At 39.8% G+C, this 24,494-nt stretch overlaps 1 long non-coding RNA gene across 3 annotated transcripts in view; it reads right to left on the minus strand.

Moving 5' to 3' along the window:
• The window catches only part of LOC140909655 (uncharacterized), a 96,113-nt gene extending 72,250 nt beyond the window's left edge, over nt 1–23,863 (minus strand). Inside the window, exons 1-3 of one of the 3 annotated variants that reach the window (XR_012158313.1) lie at nt 23,333–23,863; nt 22,689–22,826; nt 21,296–21,502 (exon numbers count right to left, since the gene is read on the minus strand). This is a non-coding gene — a long non-coding RNA (uncharacterized lncRNA). Of the gene's footprint in view, nt 1–18,298; nt 21,503–22,688; nt 22,827–23,332 lie in introns of those variants that run through there. The other 2 variants (XR_012158314.1, XR_012158312.1) reach the window with 2 other exon arrangements.
• Between the last annotated feature and the right edge of the window lie 631 nt (nt 23,864–24,494).

A 24,494-nucleotide genomic window follows, 5' to 3' on the forward strand; every position in this document is an offset into this window, starting at 1 on the left:
GAGAGTTCTATGCGGCCGGAGCATGAGTTGTGCAGATGAAAAGTTCATTGATTTTAGCAGTTAGCCTTTAACAACATCTGCTGAGCTTGTGCAAAAGACGGTTTTCAGGGGCTTATAATATGGTCAAATTTGGTTTGATTTTCCTGGGAACAGCAATAGGCACCTCTCCGACCCCAGTACTATGCCCCTGCCATATTTCTACTTCTTGCTCCAAACACCGGAGAAGCTAGAGCTTCTCAAAGAAACAATTGACATGACATTGGCATGACTACCAGTTTTTCCCTAACGTCATTGTTGGAAATGGCTAAATCGCTTTTACGAAAACTTTCCCAAAAATTCAGCATGAAGCACAAGTCAAGCATGTCAAATTTCACTCCAAACAATCAATTTTGCAAAGTTATAGACAACTGAAGATACTTTCTTACAATGGAAAATGTCAGTCAACCTGAACTGTCAGAGAAGTAGGAATTTGAAAAGCAACTAGCAAAAAAATATTTTTAAGTACATCAGAAGCAGGAAGCCTGCCAAACAATCAGTGAGTTATGAATAATAACCCCTGAATAATGAAGGTGCTAAATGAGCACTCAAAGAAGACAAAACCATTGTGGAGAAGCTAAATGAATTCTTTACATTGGTCTTCACTGCAGAGGATGTGAGGGTGATGCCCACACCTGAGCCATTCTTTTTAGTTGACAAATCTGAGGAAGTGTCCCAGATTGAGGTGTCAATAGAGGAGGTTTTGAAACAAATTGATAAATTAAACAGTAATAAGTCACCAAGACAATATTACTCAGACAAGAGTTCTGAAGGAACTCAGATATGAAACTGCAGAACTATTAACTGTGGTATGTAACCTATCATTTAAATCAGTCTCTGTACCAGATGATTGGATGATAACTGAAGTGATACCAATTTTTAAAGGAGCAATCCTGGCAATTACGGGCTGGTAAACCTAACTTCAGTACCAGGCAAATTGGTTGACACTATAGTAAAGAACACAATTATCAGACACAAAGATGAACACAATTTGTTGGGGAAGAGTCAACATGGCTATTGTAAAGGGAAATCATACCTCACAAATCTATTTGAATTCTTTGAGGGGGGGGTCAACAAACAGAAAGCCTTTGACAAGGTCCCTCACCAAAAGCCCTTAAGCAAAGTAAACAGTCATGGGATCAGAGGAAAGGTCCTCTCCTGGATCAATGATTGGTTAAAAGACAGGAAACAAAGAGTAGGAATAAATGGTCAGTTTTTAGAAGAGAGAGAGGCAAATAGAGGTATCCCCCATGGCTTTGTATTGGGCACAGTACAGTACAACATATTCATAAATGATCTGGGAAAAGGGTTAAACTGTTTGGTGGCAAAGTTTGCACATGATACAAAATAACTCAAGATTGTTAAGTCCAAAGCAGACTGCAAAGAGATACAAAGGGATCTCACAAAACTGGGTGACTGGGCAACAAAATGACAGTTGAAATTCAATGTTGATAAATGCAAAGTAATGCATATTGGAAAACAATCCCAACTTTACATACAAAATGACAGTGTCTAAATTAGCTGTTCCCCCTCAAGAAAGAGATCTAGGAGTCATTGTGGGTGGTTCTCTGGAAAAATCCGCTCAATGTGCAGCAACAGTCAAAAAAGCGAACAGAATGTTAGGCACCATTAGGAAAGGGATAGAAAATAAAACAGAAAATATAATAATGCCACTTTATAAATCCATGGTATGCCCAAACCTTGAATACTGTATGCAGTTCTAGTCACCCCGTCTCAAAAAAGATATATTAGAATTGGAAAAAGTACAGAGAAGGGCAACAAAAATTATTAAAGGTATGGAACAGCTTCTATATGAGGAGAGATTAAAAGGATTGGGACTCTTCAGTCTGGATAAACAATGACTAAGGGAGGTTATGATAGAGGTCTTGAAAATCATGAATGGTGTGGAGAAAGTGAATAAGGAAGTGTTATTTACACCTTCACATAACACAAAAATCAGGGGCCACCTAATGAAATGAATAGGCAACAGATTTAAAAAAACATAAGGAAGCACTTCTTCACATGACATACAGTCAACCTGTGGAACTCATTGCCAGAGGATGTTGTGAAGACCAAAAACATAATTGGGTTAAAAAAATAATTAGATAACTTCATGGAGGATAGGTCCATTGATGGCTATTAGCCAAGATGGTCAGGGATTGAACCCCATGCTCTGGGTGTCCCTAAACCTCTGACTATCAGATGCTGGGACTGGATGACAGCAAATGAGTCACAGGATGATTACTCTGTTCTGTGCATTCCCGTTGGAGCATCTGACATTGGTCACTGTCAGATGACAGGATACTGGGCTAGATGGGCCATTGGTCTGATCCAATATGGCCATTCTTATGTACTTACATAGGAGAACTGTGAGTGGACAGAGTCACAAGAGAAAAGGGAAAATAACATTTCCAGGAATGTGGAATCACATTTCAAAAGCAGCATAGTGGGAAAGGAGGAAGAGGATGGAGTGCAGGGCCTGCACAGCTCATTAGAAACCTTGAGGAGAACATCTTTGTTGGACTGGAAAGGGCAGGAACCAGACTGCAGGATCAAGGTTGGAGTTGGAGGAGAGGGAATGGAGACAATGGTTGTAAGTAGCATTTTCCATGAGTTTTGAGGTAAAAGGGAGCTGCAAAGGTGTAGCTGGAGTTGTGGGTGGATTTTTTTATTTTTATTTTTAGGATGAGGGAAGACTAGGGCATGCTTTCCATTTTGAGGGGAATAGACCAGAAGTGAGTGAAAGGTTAGATAAGGAGACAGAGGGAAAGAAGTGGTAACGGGAGCATGTGAGGCCAGTAGCTAGGACAGGGTGGGGCTAGAGGCACAGAGCAGATAAGGAACTGTGGCATTGGTGATGGGGGAGAAGGAGGAGGGAGCGTTACAAGGAGTGAAAGAAAAATAGGAGGAAGAGGGGCAAAGATCATGGTGGATATTGAAAGTTTTTTCTTTGGAAAAAGGTAGGTGATTCCTATGCACCTGCGTGGGGCCTGGCCTTTGGCTCATTGCCCATGAGTTCTCCCAGTGCTGCTCTTGTAGCTGGCTACTCATTTGTCACTTGGTCAGAATTCTCCTCTTCTTGGAAGTATGTGAAGGGGGAGTGTCTTTGACCAATGATACAGACAGAAGTTAAGGGCTCCATGAAGTACAGGGCCTGGGCAGCCACCCATTCAGCATGCCTGAGTTCCTCTGATTACAGATGGCAATATTTCTCTAGTGACAATTCTCTTCTGGCCCAGTGTTTTGGTTTTTGCTCTCAAGTACATCTACACTGCAATAAATGACTTGAGACAGCTTGCCCTGGTCAGCTGACTCAGGCTTGCGGGACTGAGACTATGGGGCTAAAAATTGCAGTGTAGACATTCGGGCTTGGACTAGAGCCCAGTTGAGGGTTTCAGACCCAAAATGTGTGTTGTAGAAATTATAGGAATGTTGTTGATGTTTATCATGAACAAATAGTTTATTTCTAGGCTCAGAAACATTCCAGTATAAATACTCAACTGGCAGCTAGCTGGATGTTTGCCACTTCAAATTAAAAGGCCCAGGACCAGTGGTGTCAGATTAACATTTTGAAGTTGGATAACGTACAAATGGTGTTCTTGGAATGGAATTGAAATAGATGAAAGTGATCTACTGCAGTGCAAACAGCACATTGGCATCCAGCAGGCCATTGCAAACAGAACACTGCTATGGGAATATGCTTTCTGCAGAAAGACTTTATCTCGGAGATAAGGATTAACAATAGGAAGATGAGGCTTGTTTAACAAGAAACATATGGTGTCATCCTGCTCTTATTGTCTTTAGTGTGAGCAGGATTGGGTCTACAGTTATTAAATCTTGGAAACACATGGTAATTATTTGAGGCTGAAAAGCTACTGGCTATGTTAGATTTGTCTCTAGTACATTAACTTCTTTATAATGGCTGGTGTAAATAAGGTATTTTTGGTGAACATGGAGAGGTTTATTTCTGAGAATGGTGACAGAAAGAAAGCTGAATTAAATGTACCTGTTGGGAAACTCATCCTTCAAAAAAAAACAAAACCAGGCAGCAGAGAGAATCATGCGAAATTAAGTTATCAAACTGTATGAGATCAATGAAGCAACATTTGCAAGCTCATTAGTGTTGAAATAGTGAGTTCAGTTCACAAAAAGGGTTTGTGTGTTTGTGGGGAGTAAACAATAGAATGAGAATAGAGTTTGCCACCAGACTGAGATTGCAGAGTGAATAGGCAACTGAAAATGTCATGGATAACGGACATGTGCTAACTTACATCAACTCAGTGAAGTAAGATGGAATGTCACATCATGGTTTAATAATGCTAGCAACACTGAACATTTATTTAAAAAAAAAAGCAGAAGAATTTTCAGCCTGAGTGGAAAATCCTGTTTTGGTAATTTTTCAAGAATGCAAAACATTTTGAATGTTTGTCTCAAATACTTTGCTTTTGGGGGGTAGGAAGGAAAAAAGGGCAGAGAATTTAGAGTGAAAACTGCTTTCTTGCCAAAGTTGGAATGTCACAGTAGAAATTACACCATTTTGTTACAAAACTATTGAAATTTTTGGTTGGTTAGAACTTGTGTTGGATTTTTTTAAGGTGGCCATTATTTTTCCCAGAGAAATCTGGCAAAATGGCCACATTTTGCCCTTCTCTAAATCCAAAAATTGCCTAGAAAATCAGGTTATGCACATGAAAAAATATGCCAATGGATACCTTGCCTCGGCTCGCTTTTTTAGTTATTAGCATTGAAAGTTTAATTTTCCTTGAATATATGCACACAATTCCCAGACATTTCAATGGGAGTTGCACATGTGTATCTGAAGGCACAGTTTGGCCCTAGATAAGGCAAAATAGACATGGACATTTAATAAATTGGACATTACATAGTCATCTTATTTATCTTATTTGCTAATGGAGCTGCTTTTGCTCCCAAAAGTTCTTCTCCCTCCGTTAGCCTTAAAATATAACAAATATTAGAATCAGAAAACAATAAATAATCTGAAAACCACATTGAAACTTGAGTTCAAATGCTTATTCAAACAGCTTTTTGAGTCATTCTGCTTTTATTTACTTTTTAATTCTTCCTTATCATGATTTGCACATCCATTTTTCTTGATGAGTTTAGAGTCATGTTTTTAATGACACGTACTGCACCAGGTCCCGGCCCCAGCTGCAGCCCTTTTGCACCAATCTAACAGCACAAAACAATTGCAGAACTAGCTTACCTGACCACTTGATTTCCCTAGCATCAAGGAATGGAGGGAATCCTGAGTGGCTTAGGGCTAGTGTAGAGGATTCTCTGAGACCTGCGTGCCCTGGCATGGAGGGTGTGGCCATGGAAAAGTGGCTGCATATGGGGAGCTGTTACTTTCAGCATTATCCCTAACAATTTTCCTGTAAAACAGGGCTCCTTTTAAGAAGGATCAAAGTTGAGGACGCTTCCCTGCATGTCCTGGTCTCTGGAAAGGTGCTGCTAACAGGTTGTGTGACAGACTAGAAATATTTGTGAAATATGGCCCTGACGGAAAGCCCATTTGAAGTCAATGGAAGTTTGTCTTAGTGACTTCAGTAGACTTTGGATCAGGCCCTATGTATGGAAATTTCAATATTCTCTCTCATCAATATGACTGCCAAACTTTATGGCCCCAGTCATGCCTCTACTGATATGAATGGCAATTCTCCCTTTGATTTTAATGGGAGCAGAATTGCACCCTACATGTGCGCAAATCAGATTTACCATCGTGATCTGTAATGGAACACACTCCCTAACCACTGACACCATGGACTTCCCACCACCCGTCTCCTACACACACTCAGGGGAATAACTTTCCTCTTAACAGAGAAATATGGATTTTGAAGAATGCTGTTGTATTTTTATTGTTGTTGTCATGGCCATTGTTATATGGCCATGCATATAACAATAGCAAGTTGCTGTTGTTCTCTGTATGGCCATATGTGTGCTGTCCAGTAGATATGTGCTTTCTTACCGCTAGCAGCTGCATAGCGAGAGGTCTGGAATGTTGATGGCCCATATAGAAAGGAAACACTTATGTCTCAAAGCCCTTGCAAATGGTGTGTCTGCTTTAAATACCACTGTTGCTAAAACAACTACTGTACATCATTTGCCAAAAGCATAGACATGCCCTTAGTCACTCCAAAAGTTTACAAGGTGATTTAATTGTTAACAATTATAATGCAGAGGCTTAAAAATGAGCTAAACAAAAGATTAAAGGGGCTGGACAAAAATATGTCTTCTGGTTAGTACTTTCTTTATCTCAAAAACTCGCCCACTTGCACATACATTACCTCACATAATAAAAACTTTGACTTTAGCACTAATCCATATTTATTCTATCCTGTTGTACTAGGTTGAAAGCCATGCAATTTACTAATAGCTTGTTACATTTTAGCTGCTTGTCCCCCAGGCCTCATACCATTCTGCTCAGACAGGGTGGTACCTACTCTGAATGATGTGGAGTCAGACCAAACATGATGGCTAGAATGCCTTGCGCATGTCTGTTTCTATGACATTCTTTCAGAAGCTTCCTTGCTCAATGCCATATTTACAAAGCAACCTAATCAAAAGTGAACCATCCATCCATGCTTCCTCCTTTTAATTTGTATGTGTGAGAGAGAGACTATAAAACTTAAGAATACTAGCCAATATTTCTTCAGATTTGGACAACTACAGTTAGGCAACTACATATACGGGGGGAGGGATAGCTCAATGGTTTGAGCATTGGCCTGCTAAACCCAAGATTGTGAGCTCAATCCTTGAGGGGGCCATTTAGGGATCTGGAGCAAAAATTGGGGATTGGTCCTGCTTTGAGCAGGGGGTTGGACCAGATGACTTCCTGAGATCCCTTCCAACCCTGATATTCTAGGATATTTGTTTAGGCACCTAAATAAGTTAACTGATATTTTTTTTTAAAAAAAGGAGTCCTTGTGTCACCTTAGAGACTAACAAGTCCTCCTTTTCTTTTTGCAGATACAGAGTAACACAGCTGCTACTCTGAAACCTGATCTTTTTTCAGTGGTGCTGGGTACCCACAATTCCCACTGAAATCAATAGGAGCAGTGATTACTTAATGCTTCTGAAAGTCCCTAATTATGAGTTTTGGCCTTATTTTAGAGCTTGAAAATTTTGGTCATTGTTTCTACCTCATGGCAACAATTTCTTGTATTATTTTCCTTTTTCCCATGCACACGAAACTATTCTCTGCACAGAAATAACGTATATAATGTGACATGATTTTGGTGCAATAAAAGGCAATAGGGAAAACATACAAAGCACTGTGAAGAACTGCAAGAGTTTTCACATAAACTGTCGTGAGATCAGACTTTGCTGAGGACCACAGTCATTGTGGCCAGCAAATTAAACCATAAGCATTTGAACACTCCGATGTCCCAAAGAAAAGTAAAATCTTTTTAGCATTAGTCACATACTTTTTAATAACAGGTAGAGTTACAGAAAAATGATTAAACAACATGATTTATTTTCACTCCAACTTCAGCAGCATGTTGTTTCCAATTAGTAAAACCAACATGGCCATATTAATTTGACTTTTAATAACAAAGGTCCAAATTTTACCCTTGGATGCATGGATATGGCTCCCATTTGCTTAATGGGAGTTGTGGCCAAACTTCAAAGTTGGGTTGCCCAAAGGTGAGTGCCTAAATCCAAATGTAAGCACCTAAATAAGTGTCCTGATTTTCAGAGGTCCTGAGCATCCATAATTCTCGCTGGCTTCTAGTCATGTGTAGTTAGAAGTTTTGCCAGTTTCTCAAATGGGGTTTTTTTTCAGAACTTCTGGTGTTTCAATATGAATCAGCATTCTGTGTAGCCCAAATCGTCTTGTATGTCCTCCTCAGCTCATGGCAGCCAGACATTCAAGCTCAAACTCTTGTTCCTAGTCATGGAAAATGATGCCCTGGGCAAATTTGTATTTTGGCTATCCTGCCCCTCCCCCCCGGTGTCTCCCTGGGCTCCCCACCCATTTCCCCATCGCCCTGGCCCTGCTGCCTCCACAGGCTTCCCTTCCCCCCATTGCCCCTAGCCCCTGCTGCCTCCCCATCCATCTCCCCATCCCCCTGGCTCCCCCTGCCCTCCACCTCCCCATTACTCCTGGGCTCTGCTGCCTGCCTCCCCCAATTGCCCCAAGTTTCCTTCCATGACCTTGTACCCCAGGCCCACCCAGCTCCTTGCCTCTTGACCACATTGCCAACACCTCCCGCCACAGCACCCTGGGCGGTTGCCCATGTCACTCACCCATAGGCCCAGCCCTGCTCCCAGTAGCCTGCAGTTTCACTCCTCCACCACACACAGTAGACTCCTCCTCTGTCCCCTTACGCCTGAACATACACAATCCCATTTGGTCCTACCTTGCAGTGATTGCCTCTCTCTAGCATCACCTTTGGGGGAAACAGAAAGTGCACCTCCCCCAATCCAGGAGCCACTGCCATTTCTCACCCACTCTTTATGGACAGATTAAGCTGCTGTGAGCAAGGCAAGGGGGGAGGTCTTTTGCAGATATGCATAATCATGAAGAAGGGTGCTCCAAGTAGGACTCATGGCAAACACGCAACCTGCCATCAGTGGCACAGGGAGGTGAAATGTGCCTGTCATTGCACCAAAGGGCTGATTCGATCTTGGTATCTTCCCATTAAACTGCCTCTTGTTCAGATGACACACGTGGACATTTTTCCACTGATCCCTACGTTTACCTAATCTCTGCTCCTGCCATACTTGGAAGGGAAGAATGAAATATTTTTGAGTTAGGAGGGACGTCTTCTTTTAAATGGCATCTCTATGAAAACTACTCACAGGTTGTGAATGTTAGAATTAGCCATGGTGGAAATGGATTAGTAGGCAGAGGGAATCAAAGCTACAAAATAAATGAAGGTTATTCTATGGCTCCAGTGATTGCAGCACTAAAGAAATTTATGCCCTGGCTATCAAAATCTGATAGTTGATGCATAAAACATGTGATAGAATATATTGGTATATATATAAAAATACAATGTGTACGAGATAAGTATGTGAAAATACAATGTGTGTGATATATGTATGTGTATGTATAGATAGATATATTCCAAAGTAAACACAAAAATAAACATTTTTCCCCTTTTTCCTTTTTGATAGTATTGGTAGGTTTATTTGGCATCCGTTTTCTTTCACTTTGTCACATCAATAGCTAGAGTGCTTGTAAGGAAACATATCTTCCCTGAACATAAAGCTGAAGTAGAAGTATAATTTTTAAGATACGTGTATTCAAAGGCTTTATCGGAGATGGATTTCCTTTTCATTACACTGCATCGACAGCCAATTCTGCACTGGCCTTTTTAGTTCATGCTTTTGTTTGTTTTTTTCAAAAAGCATCAATTTTATTTTCATTGTTAACAGAAAAGCCACCTTAACACAAAGTCAATAACAAAAGCAGTCGACAATAGTTGGCTAATATTCTCTGAGGTTTCTGTAAAGGCACCTTGGATTCCTATTTCATTTCATTATCATTTTGCACCATAGCATAGGATCCTAAAGGCAAGGTCACACAGAGCTTAAAGAACATAATAGTCAATTCCATGTTTATTTTATCACAGTTATTTTTAAATTCATTAAAGTATATTCTCCATACATCAGAGTGGGGAAGAACAATTGGAGGAAGGTGGGAAGCTAAGATCCAGGCTCTCTTCCATTCTGTCTGATTTTCCATGGGAGATGAGGGAACCCACACCTATGATTCGACAGTCTTCTGAATGCTTTTTCTCTTGACTGGAAACCTCATTCACAGGAAGAATCACAACCCACCACAGCTAGACTATAGCGTTCCTTTTCTCTGCTCTCTCCTTCCTTACAGCATCAGCTACAATTGTATGCTTTCCTTCAGGACAGGCAGCAACTCTTGTACCTCTCACAGTAAGGGGGAGAGACACGCATTTCAGTCACTCACTTAGTCACTACAACTAGACTGGAGTCATAGGTCAGTGGAGAACACTTACATTTCTGATGTGCAATTTCTTCTTCTTCTCTCAAAGGGGCAGAGTGCCCTTTTTCATCTAGCTAGTATGTAAGTTCTCACTCCCTTCAGGTATTCTTTTTCCCCTTGGGAAGCAAGGCAGCCACTTCATTTTTGTGCAGTTTTATTCAACAAAGAAATAAAAAAATAGCATCAAAAGAAAAGTATTGTTATTTTTTATGGGTCATCTCTGACTAGTGAGTCAATAAAATGACCTTCTTACCAGCACATTTTGAGACTTAGCATGTATCATAAAAATCAAGTTATGTTATACTTAGCTGCCCTGTACCAGCAGGTGTTATCCCATAAACAGCTCTGCACTGGTCTTATAACCACACCACAATGAATGATTAGGTGGGATCCTCCACTGGTATAAATTAGCACAGCTCTGTTCACCTCAATAGAATGATGTTGATTTACACCAGCTGAAGAGCTGGCCTATTGACTCGGGGCAACATTTACCATGCTGATGGTGCTGATGAAAAAAATCACCAAAAAAGAGGGGTACAGGGGTGCAAGTAAGGCACTTATCATATTCTATGGGTAAAGAATGAATGTGTAAATTAGAGCCCTGGCCTATGAAAATAAGCCATTTCTCCATCTTTAAATCATATGCTATTTTGTGTTTGCTTAAATATTTTACAGTCACTACTGTATGTCACCAGCACCCAGGTAACTCATTCCTTCTACTTTTGAAACAATCCATAAAAAAGCCCACTAAAAAAAAAAATTATAGGCAGATTTTGTTGAAGAAAGTGCTGAGCTCTCATCTTCTATGTGTGTGAGAAAAGCCACCTCTGAAATTCAGGCCTTTTAAAAGTGTCTCAGGTTGAGCACTCAAAAACTGAAGCAACTAAAATCACAGGTTGCTTTAAAAAATTGTAGGTCCTCTTTCACATGCTCTCTTTTGTGCAGGTGTACATATATGTGCTCTCATGTAGACAGAGGCAAGAATAACTTCTGATCAGAGGGGACTCTTCGAAGAGAAATAAATTATATACATAGAAAAAAATCACACTCTATCTTCAGATGCAGAAAATGTGTTTGTAAAATAAACAGCGGGGAAATGTGCGCCAGTCGAACCCATCCAGTTGCTGTGCAATATTAACAAAACCTACTGTCTGCACGTACTTTAGGTGCTGTGACAACATGTGAGAAAATATATATGGGAACTCTACAATACAAAAACTATTGAATATTTGTTGGTGTCATTGTAGGTGATCTCAATTAACTTGTCATTATGAATAACTGGGATTATTTTGCTGAACTGAGCCACAAAATAAAATGAATAAGTGCATACCTAATACAAAATATAGGGCCCCGACTCAGCAGACTTAAGCACATGCTTAACTTTATGCTCTGTGAGTAGTCTCAGTGATTTCAAGGGATTATTCAAAGTGCATAAAGTTAAGCATGCATGTAACTTTGCAGGACCATGGCCTAGCTTTGTAGTTTTATGGTTTCCATTTCTTCCCAGCATTTCTTATTAATGAGGTGACATGAATAGCCTAATTTAAACGCTAAATTCTAAACATTAAACGGAACAGAGTAAAGCCACCACATGCCTCTGCCTTGCAGGTGAAATTCATCCCTGTGCAGAAGGCTAAAACAAGGCCTGTGCAAACAGAATTCTCACTTAGGCCCTATTTTAAAGGCTTGAATGCAACTTGCACAGAAAATTTGAAACTAAAGGGACAGAAATCCACCTGTGGCAAATCAGTTTATACCCACTGATGGCAATGGACCTATGCTGATTTATACCAGCTGACAATCTGAGCCAAAGAGAATAATTTTGAATTGGGTCATGAAGTGAATGGGAAGCCAGTGGAGTTGTTTGGAAAAAGGAGGCAATGTTGTGTTGCATTACACCCGTGAGAAAAGTTGCAGTGGTATTTTGTACATGCTAGAGTCCAGAGCTGGAATTAGGAGAGTGAATAGAAAAATGAAATGCAATAGTCAACATGAGAGGTCGGGAACACATAGATGCAGATTTGAGCAGAGCTGGAGTTGAAGCAGTGACACACATTGCTAGTATCATAATGGTAGTGAGGTGGATTTGCAGTCATAAGAAACATAAGACGAGAAGGAAAATTCAAGATAAACAATGATGCCGGAGTTGTGCATAGTGGAAAGGTAAAGATTGAGTCAAAGCATGGAAAAGTAAAACTATGGCAGCCAAAAGAAGATTTTTTTTCACCTGGTTATTGGTTTGATTTTATGGACAAAAGTGTTTCTCTCAGATCTAGATTATGTTCACCAGCATCTTAGGACATTAGTTTGAGTTGGACAAGCATCCCAAAATTGAAAGACAAATGCCTCCTCCCTTGCCAAAACAAATACTTGGCTACTAAAATATAGGACTAGCATAATGTATCACATTCCTTTTTCCCATAGACTAGGAGAGTCTGGGTCTAGATCTTTCCTAAGCCTCATTCCTTTTACCTAAAGAAATCAATGTCTTCCCCTAGTGCATACTTACCTTTGCAGGAACCAATTAAACATTTGCTTATAGTTCACAAAATACTCATTTTTACTTGGGAGATCACATGTGCATTTTAACCCCAATATCCTTTCAGAAAGGGAGATGTCATCTGAAAAGTTATGTAAAAACAGCACCTTTTTACTCCACTGACCTGCTCCGTCTTTGTCTTCAGCTTACTTCAGTGGCCAAAAATATTTTTGTACATATTATATTACTGTTAGACCTGCAGAACCATCATGGGTCAGAAACAAGGACCTGGATTTTATTCCTTCTTGTGTAACTTCAACAGAATTGTCTACTACACGTCAAATAGTTACAGCTCTGAATCCCATTGAAGACTGTGGACAGGACTTTGGAAAACATTATTGGCCAAACTCTGCTCATGCTGTGGTCGCTATTACCTCAATGGGAGTGGAGTTAGGCCAATGCTGAAAGCCTCTGAAAATCCCATCCTATGGAGACATAATTTGTAGGCATTGGATTTGCACAGGAGTAACTGGGCGTATACCTAGGCCTGTTGGCTCGTTATTATGGGTGCTGATACATGGAAAAAGGAAAGAACTCGTCTAGAGTCTCAGGTACAGGTAGAGTATGCATGACTAGCAGATACAAAAAATCATTTAATTGTAAACTAAAGAATATAAGGATCACTTGATGATTACCTATTCTGTTCATTCCCTATGGGGCACTTGGCATTGGCCACTGTCGGAAGACAGAATACTGGGCTAGGTGGACCTTTGGTCTGACCCACTTTGGCCGTTCTTATGTAATATGTGTTCTGGAAATCCTTAAGAAGCAAAAAGGCCATTTATACAGTCACTTGCACAGTAGAACTTCATTTTAAGCAAAAATAATTCTTCCTACAGCTGTTTTGTTGATACACATCATTTTCAGCACCTGTATTTTATCTTGCAGTTAGGGAGTAGCTTGGTTTATCATCTTTTTCAGAGGTATTCTGGGAAATCTTTTGCAGCTTAATTTGTGTAGTTTCTTCCTTTGCTTTCCACTGCATACCCCTTTGGACTATATTGCATATATATCACAGAATCATAGAAATATCAGACTGGAAGAGAGTCATCAAGTCCACGCCCCTGGGCTGAGGAAGGACCAAGTAAACCTAGACCATCCCTGTGTGTCCAACTTTTCTAAAAAACTTCCAATGATGGAGATTCCACAGCCTCCCTTAGAACACTATTCCAGAGCTTATCTACCCATATAGTTAGAAAGTTTTTTCTTACATCTAACCTAAATCGTCCTTGCTACGGATTAAGTCCATTTAGTTGTATATGAAAGAGATCAAAACAAATAATAATACAACGGGCCTCTTTGTTCATGTTTATGTTTTCTTAAATCATTCTATTGAGAATTTCCAACAGCCTTTTAACTACATTCTAACTTAGTATATTAAGAGCTCTGAATGAATTTATTGATGGCAGCTGGAAAAAAAAATGGAAAGATGAATGAAATCCTTTGAGACACATGGTATGTCATGAACTTCCTGATGTTATTTGCAAATCTTTCTGCCTGTACCACTAAATCTCTTTAATTTGAAGATAGATTGCATTAATTAAAGAATGGCATTAGGTATTTTAAAGTTGCTGAAAGTTATATCCACAATTGCTCATGTTCTCACCGTATGTTCAAATGAAATATTTATTATTTTAATATGCAGACATACATGCTAGTCGCAATAGAGGCCATGATGTTTCAGTAGTCCTTTATTAGTCAGACCTCCTTGCAGTATGTGTGTTCAGTGTGTTTGTGTCTTAGGCTCTTCATGCACACATACACCACAGGATGCCAAAATATCGTCCAGCCCACTTGTTTCCAACCACTTAGTCAGGCACTTGAATGGTTTTCAAATCTTGTTAAAAACTAGAAATGGTGCTGTCACCTCTTATTCTTATTCTATATTCTGTATGTTGGTCAGCATGGAAAAGGGAGGGTGAAAGAAGAGGAAAGGTAGATAAGAAGGATGTCTTCCTTTGAGAGGTAGGATGATCTTGTGATTAAGGTTCTACCCTGGGCATCCAAAGACCTGGTTTCAACTGTAGGCTCTGCCATAGAATTCCTGTGTAGACCTGGGAGTTTTTCCACGAAAAGTTATTTCATCACAATATACTGATTTTGTGGGAAATGATCCATTTCAACACATTTTTTTACATGAAAAAATGGGAGTTTCTAGACTAAAAATACCCGATTTCTGGTTTGAAAGAGTTTTTTGTTTTGAAATGTAAATTAATTAGGTTAAAAAACATTTGATGGTCAAAACTGAAATGAGACATTTTGAAATTATTGAAATGAAACATGCTGATTGACCTAAACTGAAATATTTTTTTGGATTTTTAGTTCATGAAAATTTTCAAGCTTTTGACTTTTTGTCCCAATTCACGATGGGAATTTTTTTCAATATCTCACCCATTTCCCATACAGTTCTATTCCTGTGTGATCTTGAACAAGTCACATAGACCCAGATCCTCAAAGGTCATTAGGCACCTAACTCCCAATGGGAGCTAATAATTGTTATTGCCAATGGGAGTTAGTTGCCTAAATACATGTTAGGATCTGCGCTTTAATCTCTTTGTGCCTGGGTTCCCCAAGATGTGAAGTGGGAATGATATTACTGTTTTCTAACAACTTTTGTCTGTTTTGTCTATTTAGATTGTGCCCTCTTTGGGCAAATTGTCTCTTACTATGAGTTCCTAGCACAAAGGGGTCCCAGTCTTGGTGATAGCTTGTAGGAGCTACTGTAATACAAATAGTGAATAATAATGCTAAGAAAAGATAACTATGAGTGGGGTGGGCCTCTGCTACATATGAGCATAGATAATAACAGGAAGCTAACGGAACATCTCTATGAACTAGTATTTATTGTTCACGATGCCTCTGGCTTTCCTGTTTAGGAAGTTTGATTATTTGAAATTCAGTAAAACAAAAACTGTCAAAGAAGAATGACACAGGTTTGTATGTGTCATGCCAATACATGTGGCAAACCTGTTAATGGTGCGCCCAATAATGGATGTCACACTGCAATACATACGCTGAGAATCCTAAGGCATTTGCAGTATGGTTGAGTAGTACTTATCAAATAATTAATGTGGCAAATTTCAAATATTTTAATAAATCTAATTCCAAGGTATTTGCCCAGATGACAGAACTAGACAAATAATTTGCTAATATAATTTTCAAATAATTGTTTTGAATTAGATGTGGGTTTTTTTAGAAGGGTAGCATGGTGAATAGAGTTTATGGGTCAACTAATAATGTATTTAGGAACAAAGGACCAGATTCTGAGATCCTTACTCATAGTCTGTAGCATCTTACTCCACAAGGGGTCTCATTGACACCTTAAGAGGAGTAAGGTACTATTCAGGATGAGTAAGGGTGTCAGAATATGGCCTATTGGCACTGCCCTGTTGAATCAAATAACTGACCCTTCTAGTCCAGTATCATGTCTCAGACAGTGGCCAGTGTGCGGTGCTTCAGAGGAAGATACAAGAAACCCTTCAATTGCAGTTATGGGATAATCTGCCTCAGAGAAAGTTTCTTCTTAATCCTTAATAGGTGGAGGTTGTCTTATTCCTGAAGCAGGAAGGTTTATATCCCTTCCAAAACTCATTTTTGCTGTTGTTTTGCTTATAAGATTTTGTTTTAAGTCCTTATTATTGTAAGTCTGGATCTTGTTCTCTCTGTATATAGCCAGCTCTCTTTCAAAGTCTAAATTATTTAATTTGCTTTTTAATAAGGCTTGCAAGGTACGTAAGCATAGTAGAATAGTATGCATTCAGCTGAGGATGTTGTTAGCTGAAATACCTTCCAGATGTTTTGTTAAATCATATTTGCCAAGTGCAGTAGTGCCTCCATTTTGTCCATAGACCTAAAGAACCAAGTTACTGCCAGGGTGATTTACCCTTGGAAATTCACTGAAATGTACTAGGCAATTACTAAGAACAAATCTGTACTAAGAATGAAAATAGATAATGCGACATAGGGCACATCTTCAGTTCACACATAAGAAGTTCATGGACGGCAAGGAAAGTCTAACTTTTCCAACCCCCAAAGAAACATAATCCAGAGTTTATATCGGATGGTTTATGGGAGTTTATTGGAATATCCAACAGGGTTCATGTAGTGTGTCACAAGGTAAAGCCTGTTCATTGGTGATTTACAAGCAGCATGTGCCGGTGTTACTGTAATTTATAGAACACAGATGGTCAGGGAGCGCTCCTGCTGACTTATAGCCGAGTAAGAAACTGAGCCCTGTGTATCATCTCCTGCGGGTACCTCCAGCTTACTTCCCAAAATCATGCACTGATATAGATTAGTCTTCTAATCTAGAAGATTCCAGAGAGCCATACCTTTTCAATATGTGATCTACTTCAGAAGAGGAAAACCTACAATTGATTTAAGATGAAAAACCAGGCTTAACCAAACTACACCAAAGGAAAATTGCTTTTACGATAATAACTTCCTTTCTCAGGGTTTGTATTTTAACTGATGCTTTTTATCACCTGTTAAATTGATCAGGGAAGCATGACAATCCCCCTTCCCATTTTATGTACACTTCCAAAAAAAAAAAACCCAAATAGCTTGGCCTAAATGCTTTTTTTTTTTAATCTATGCTAAATCATTTTGAAAAAGAACATATCCTTGTGCTATTGTTTTCCTTGTGCCCGCTTTATGATTGTTCTTTAACTCTGCTCTGAGTGCTCTATGCTGCCACTGTTGCCTTCTTTCTGACACACAGCTACAGTACGACAGTCCCTGGCTTCTTTCTACAATATTAGATAATTGCCTCTTTTATTACGAGACACTCCAAGGAGGTGGGCTCTGGAGGAAGGTGTCAGGAGAGAGGACTTTGTTTAATGTACTTCTGATCTGAGATTTAAGAAGACTGAATAAGAAATGTGTTTGTTCACAAATTAAGACTCCACAATTCTTAGTTTCTGAAATAGCTTTCAATACATTTGTTTAAAGCCTTTAACGTTTTTCACTCTGACGCTACCATATTGAATGGAAAGAAAAACCCCTTGAAGGTCAAATGAGAAATGGCCTGAACCATTGGGCAGCAGCAAATGCATTCAATGGTAACATTTTCTGCATCATCACACAACACCTGGCCTTGCCAAGTGTGACACTGGGTCAGGTGCAACTCAGAATAGCTCCATTGACTTTAATGGAGCTGTGCCAGTTTATACCAGTAGAAGATCTGGCCCATTGTCTTTTCTGCTGTCTGTCATCATGCTTCTGGCTGATGGGAGTCATCCCGCTGAGACATGTTCTCTCATACCAGTTTTGTCTGGCAGAGTGTGGTTCCACTATACCCACCCAAATAAACTGGTGGTTGCAGGTCCTGTTCAGCACAAGGATATCCATCTGCACTTGGCAAGAAGTGTCCAGCATGGTTCCCGCACTTGGTGTTGTCCTGTTGGTGTGAGCCAAGTCAACCAACACCCATTTAACAAAGCACGGTGGACCCCCATTTTTAACAGTGATTGACTGCATTTTGTTCAAACGGGTCTTGGACTCAGCTGACCCTGTGCCAGCAGGACAACCGAGGAGTTGCCAGGAGGAGAGGGGCAGAAACTGAGCTTGACAACTATTGCCAAACACAGCTGCAAACTCTAGTGCAAGACACACACTTAAGAGTTAACACTCAACTAGAAGACTTGACTTTTCCACTTAGAAAGGACGCTGAGAGTATGTAGTGGAAGGGAAAAACCCCTTAAGTTGTTTTCTTATCAAGCCAAAAAAAAAAAAAACCCCAACACAGAGAAAAGAACCAGAAGGAGAGCTGTAATGGAAATAAAATTGACAGCCTCTCAAAACTCAGGTGGCACTTTCCCTTTCCAGTTAATTACAGTTTTAATTACACGGCTTCTTGTGACTCCTTGATACCTAATAAACTAGACTCTGTGGGGCGGCAAAGTTGAGTTTTGCTTGAACTGCAGGTGTAAGGCTCGGCATGAAACATAAATCAACTTCTTAAACATGTTCCCAGGGTGTGTTCAAGCTTTTTCTTCCTGTTTGCTTGTAAAAATCACATCTTTTCACCATTGTTGGTAAAGAAATGATTGAAGCTCCTACTCAGTGAATAATAGCTTTGTGTCTTTGGCTCACTAGCCCCTGTAAAATCCCTTCTACCATGGTTAGTAAAAATAGAATACAGTTGGTCTTAGGTCTGATAAATCCAAATAAATAATAAATATATTACACACACATACACGTGATAATTTTCATGATAGCTTTATTATTATAAATACACACACACAGAAAACAGTGCATGAAAATAAGGAGGTAGCCTCAACCATAGATATCTTCTTTTTGTAGACTTCTATTTGAAAACATAGAACCAATACATGTTCCTTGTAAGCGCTGGGTTTGGAATTTGTGATCAGAGCAGTTCAAGTGCAGAGCAATATATTATGAGTTAGCAGGGTGTCTGACTTGTTGCAGTACAAGACAGAGAGGAACATGTTCCAGAAGTTGCCATTGGTCTAAACCCTGAAACATCTGATGGAGTTGTGAGCAGCTTGCAGTCCTAGCGCAGCAGCAGGGATGTCTGCAGTTGATCAGCTCTGCCATAACTAGTAAATGTCACTATGGTAAATGTGGATTGCAATAGACGGTTTTGCAGAGCATAGTGATAATTCTGCCAACTCTCCCTTCTTCCCTCCTCCCAACCACAAAATGAAACAATAAAAAAAGGAGAGGAAAGAAAGCCTAACATATGGTGTTTGCATGTCAGCAGAAAATATGAGAGATCAGGTGGAAAAATAAGCTGCATGAAGGGTTTTGGGGTAGAATTTCTGGTAATTTCAAAATTATAAACATAGTTAATGAACTATTAGGTATCCATCCTGCCTCGGGATCCTCTAGGCCCCTATCCTGCACTGGGATCTGCTATTATACTCCCCTGCACCCGTGCTGAATTGGGATCCTGTGTGAGCACAAAGGTCTGCACTAGCAAAAGCTAATGCAGGTTTTGGGCACTAAAGGTTAATTGTCATTTTGAGGCCTGGTTTACGCCTAAAAATTAGATCAACCTATTTATATCGCTCAGGGCTGTGAAAAACGTCAACCTAACCCCCACTGTAGACACAGCTCGGTCAACGGAACAATTCTTCTGTCAATCTAGCTACCACCTCTCGGAGAGGTGGATAACCTATATCAATGGACAAACCCCTTGCGTCAATGTAGGAAGCGTCTACACTACAGCACTATAGTGGCACAGCTGCAGCCCCATAGCTGTGCTGCTGTAGCAGTTGTTGTGTAGACACACACTTAGAAAAGTTAGATTTTATATGGTCTACAGAATGAATAACTTCACCATTCCTTCCACATCTTCCTAGCAGCTTAGACTGGTTCTTTTAAAAGGGGAGTTCTTTTAATGTCATGGTTTAAACACTAACTTCTTATTGTGATGTGTCTGTTTAATATTTTGTATTGTCAGTGCAGACAATAAAATTGTATTATATGGCGGACACTGAAAAAATAAATACTACAGATATGTGGGCCAGATCTGACTTTAGTAGCACAAATGTAAATTTGTAGCTCTATTCAGCAGAACTGAGATCAGAATCTATCTCATTTGTATTTAAACAAGGATTTTCTAGCTTTCAACCTTCATCCTGTTCCTGATTACTAGCAGTTAATGGCTATCAGGGGGGCCATACCATCCTTAACCATATCCTCACCTGGGGAAAATCAGTGGCTTCCATTGATGCCAATAGAGCTATGAAAATTTACACCATCTGACGAGCTGTTTCTATGAGTTTGTTTTTTTAAAAAACAGAATTGTGCACTTAACGTTCGTTCTGCAGCACACCTCGGCAGCAGAAAAGCCAATTACCATCACTGGCACTGGACCCAATCTTGCAACCCTTGCACATCCCTGATTTTCCCCATATTCCACATGGCTCCAGCTGTACAGCGGACAGGACTTCAGCAACAGAAAGCCTTATTCAGCATTTTGCTCAAGTAAATGTTCCATGGACTTTGGGTGAGGAAAGATGCTGCATAGAGGCCAGACAAAGCACTTTCCTTTCAATTTTTGGTGGTCCAAATCTATTGGGGCCTGATTCTGGGGTCCTTACCAAGGCAAAACTCCAAAGGATTTCAATATTGAGTTCAACATGAATTTTACCTGAGCGAGGACTGCACTGTCAGTCTGCCTTGTGTCTGAGTGGCACCATTCTTCCTTTCAGCCCAACTTTTTTTGCCATTTGTTATTGTTATTATTAATAATAATGATTAACATTATTAAATCGCAGAGGAAAACACTGTTTTTGGCACTGAACATCTTGGTCATTTTAAAACCATTGTTGCAAAAGGCAAAATTACCCCCATCTTCCTTTCACCTGTATTGTTTAGTAATGTAAAAGAGTACATGTTTGCACAATATATTTCATTTTCAATATAGACTGTAAACTATAATTTAGGGAAGCAGGCCCATTGTATACTCATTGGGCTGAGTTCCCACTGTGCCTACACAGATACTGGACCTGGGGAGAGAAGGGCTGATAGAGAGCTGATCACGGTGAGAATCAGACCATTGCCTGTTGCCACTGAGTAACATTTACATAAGGTACTTACTAAAGAGTAAAAGAGAGAGAAATATTAACTGGACACTTGCAGTTCTTCAAGGCTAACTCATGTACCAACATACACTGACATACACATTCATTAACATTTCATTTATGGTGTGTTGTATGATTAAATGCAGTAAAAGAGAACAGAAGCAAGAAGACCTGAGTTCTTACCTTTGATGCTTCTCAGCCGCTCATCTTCTATCACATTGCTCTGACTCTGGCTCCCGCAACGATGCCAACCTCATCTGCCAGTTTGTCAGCTTCTCACGCAAATGTCTCCACTAGGGCTGGTCAAAAATTTTCCACCCAAAAAAGGTTTTCAGGTAAATGAAAATCTTGATAGAAAGTGTCTGCTTTCCACAGAAAATGTAGACTTTTCTTCAAAAAAACAAATTTTGAGTCAGAAATGTATTAGTTTTTAGGTTTTCAACCAAAAGTAGAAAAATTTCACAGAAAATTCAGATGAAAACTATTTTCCCCTTTTTCATCAAAAAATTCCATGGTGGGGGGACATTTTCCAACCAGTTCTAGTTTCCATGCCTTCTTCCACACTAGCCAATATATATGAAAAGCCCTGCCTTATCCATAGCACCATTACACTCTCCTCCTTCATATCCCTCTTCAAAACCCATATCTGGTATAACACTATAAGAAATGAGCTCCAACACTGAAGGCAGATGAAAAGAAGTACATAAGAATGTCCATACTGGGTCAGACTAATGGTCCATCTAGCCCAGTATCCTGTGCCACATGCCCAGGGGCAGTGTACAGAATAGGGCTGTTGGAGCAATTCACTTCTGTCTTCTGGCAGTCAGAGATTTAGGGTCACCCCAAGCATGGAACTGCATCCCTGACCATATTGGCTAAAAGCCATATATAGTCCTATCCTCCATGAACTTATCTACCTCTTTTTTTAACCCAGTTATATTTTTGGCCATCACAACATGCCATGGCAATGAATTTCACAATGAGTGCATTGTATGAAAAAGTACTTCATCTTCTTTGTATTAACCCTGCCGTTTATTAATTTCATCGGGTAATCCCTGGCTTTTGTATTGTGTAAAAGGATAAATAACACTTCTCTATTCATTTTCTCCACAATATTCATGAGTTTATCATATCTCTATAATATTTCCCCGTAGTCTCTTTTCTAAACTGATATCCATAATTGTTTTAATCTCTGCTCAGATGGAAGCCTTTCCATACCTTGATCGTCTTTGTTGCCCTTCTCTGAACCTTTTCCAGTTCTACTATATCCTTTTTGAGATGGGACTACCAGAAATGGACAGAACTGGATAGTTAACACTTAAAGTATCTATATGGAGGAGGGAAAAAGAAGTCCTACTGTTAACTACGGCAAAGGAAGTGTTGTTGTGTGCAGAGTGTATTACTTCTAAAGGTTGTTGGCATACTATGTTTTCATAATGGCATAGTAGATAGTGCATGAAGGGATATTAGCTGCAAAAATTATTCCTTTGGGAAGGGAGCTTGGAACCCAGAGCACATCTGTACAAACCTTTCCAAAGAAACAAAAGGGCAAGAAGGTAAGCTTGTCCTTACTCACCTGAGCCATGCAAAGGAGGATGTGGTGAAAGGATAGGGTACTGGCAATGTGATGGATTTCAAAGGCATCCTGCTTATGCAAGCCAGCCAGGGGAAATGGATGGTAGGGTACACCTTAGTGTTGCTCCTAAGAGGAGATCTGAAGTGAATTGAACAAAGTAGCAGCTTAGAAAATGAAGAGCACTAATCACCTTCACAGCCCCTGGCATAGGAGCTATGTCAAGGCATACTCTGTTCCAGAAATCTGCAATGGACCTTTGGGGACTGCTGTAGGCTCCCATAAGTTAGAGCAGCAGTGAGGTAGCTCTAACTTACTCCGGGGAAAGAATTGGCTCCAGCAGACCAAGACATCATAGATCCATAGTCTGACGTACTGTCTCACACCGGCAAAAGATCTTCCCCCAAACAATTCCTACCACAGAACTTTTAGAAGATGCACTATCATGAAGCACTGGCAGGAGTTAAAGCCTCCTTTACCTTCTCTCCCCTCAGGTTCTGCACCATATACAGTTCATCTGGTCCCGAGAATCACAGTCACAATGTAAACAAGAATCTTTGGTTTGTAATAAAAGCTGATGCAGGCACACAGTGCATCGAAGAAAATGGCTGGAAAGAAATTCCAATATATAGATACATTTTACTTACCAGTTAACTTTGTGGAAAACTTGCAGTCTGAAGTGCCCAAGATACCTTTACGTCGCAGTGTTGTCAGCTCTCATGGTTGAATCATAAAGTTAATAATATTTTTTTTACATGTAGACTCTGCTACCGGAATCCTATAATTAAGTTAGTATTTCAGCTTTCAGTTTTAAAAAAAGGAGGAGTTTTGCCCTCCTGCTTGCAGAGAAAAGATTGAAAACCCTAAAAGCTGAAAAAGGAGCTAGCAAAAAAAAAAGGACCCCTGGTTTCTTATTTTTAAAAATCTTACTATTTTTAAGCCAGGTTCATGATTTTGAACACTTGGGTTGGCAATACGGCAACTCTGATGAAAATATTACTCTACATTATATTTAAATACCCAACTCAGTACAAATCATCAGCATAGTGAGAACAATATAGGATACAACAGAATTTTTTCATTTTCAGCTCATTGCAAATTTTTGGGGCCAACTATCTGTAAATGTGTCCCTTTCTGGAACATCAAGTAAAGCTATTGTGCTAACTTTACTTTTTAGATTGTGCTACACAAACTTAGTTTTCACTCACTTGTCAGAGCAAGATAATTTTAACAAATGCAAACTCATTGGGGGCAGGAACTGTCATTTACAATATGTTTGCACTGTGATAGTCTGATGTAGTTGATCTATAGGTGCTGTTGCACTAAATATGTATAATAAGGTTACACTGGTGAAATTAAGAACTCTAGAAGTTAAAAAATCATATTAAACCAATTAAGTAAATAAAAAGAAGGTTAGAACATCTAACTCTCTAAGGTATAAAGTATAAAGTGGTGGATGTGTTGTTCCTTGACTTTAGCAAAGCTTTTGACACTGTTTCCCACAGTATTCTTGTCAGCAAGTTAAAGAAGTATGGACTGGATGAATGGACCATAAGGTGGATAGAAAGTTGGCTAGATTGTCGGGCTCAACGGGTAGTGATCAATGGCTCCATGTCTCGCAGCCGGTATCAAGTGGAGTGCCCCAAGGGTCGGTCCTGGGGCCGGTTTTGTTCAATATCTTCATAAATGATCTGGAGAATGGTGTGGATTGCACCGTCAGCAAGTTTGCAGATGAGAGGTAAGATGGGAGGAGAGGTAGATACGCTGGATGGTAGGGATAGGATACAGAGGGCCCTAGACAAATTAGAG

Source organism: Lepidochelys kempii, chromosome 3 (genome assembly GCF_965140265.1).
Source record: "Lepidochelys kempii isolate rLepKem1 chromosome 3, rLepKem1.hap2, whole genome shotgun sequence".
Lineage (NCBI taxonomy): Eukaryota > Metazoa > Chordata > Testudines > Cheloniidae > Lepidochelys > Lepidochelys kempii.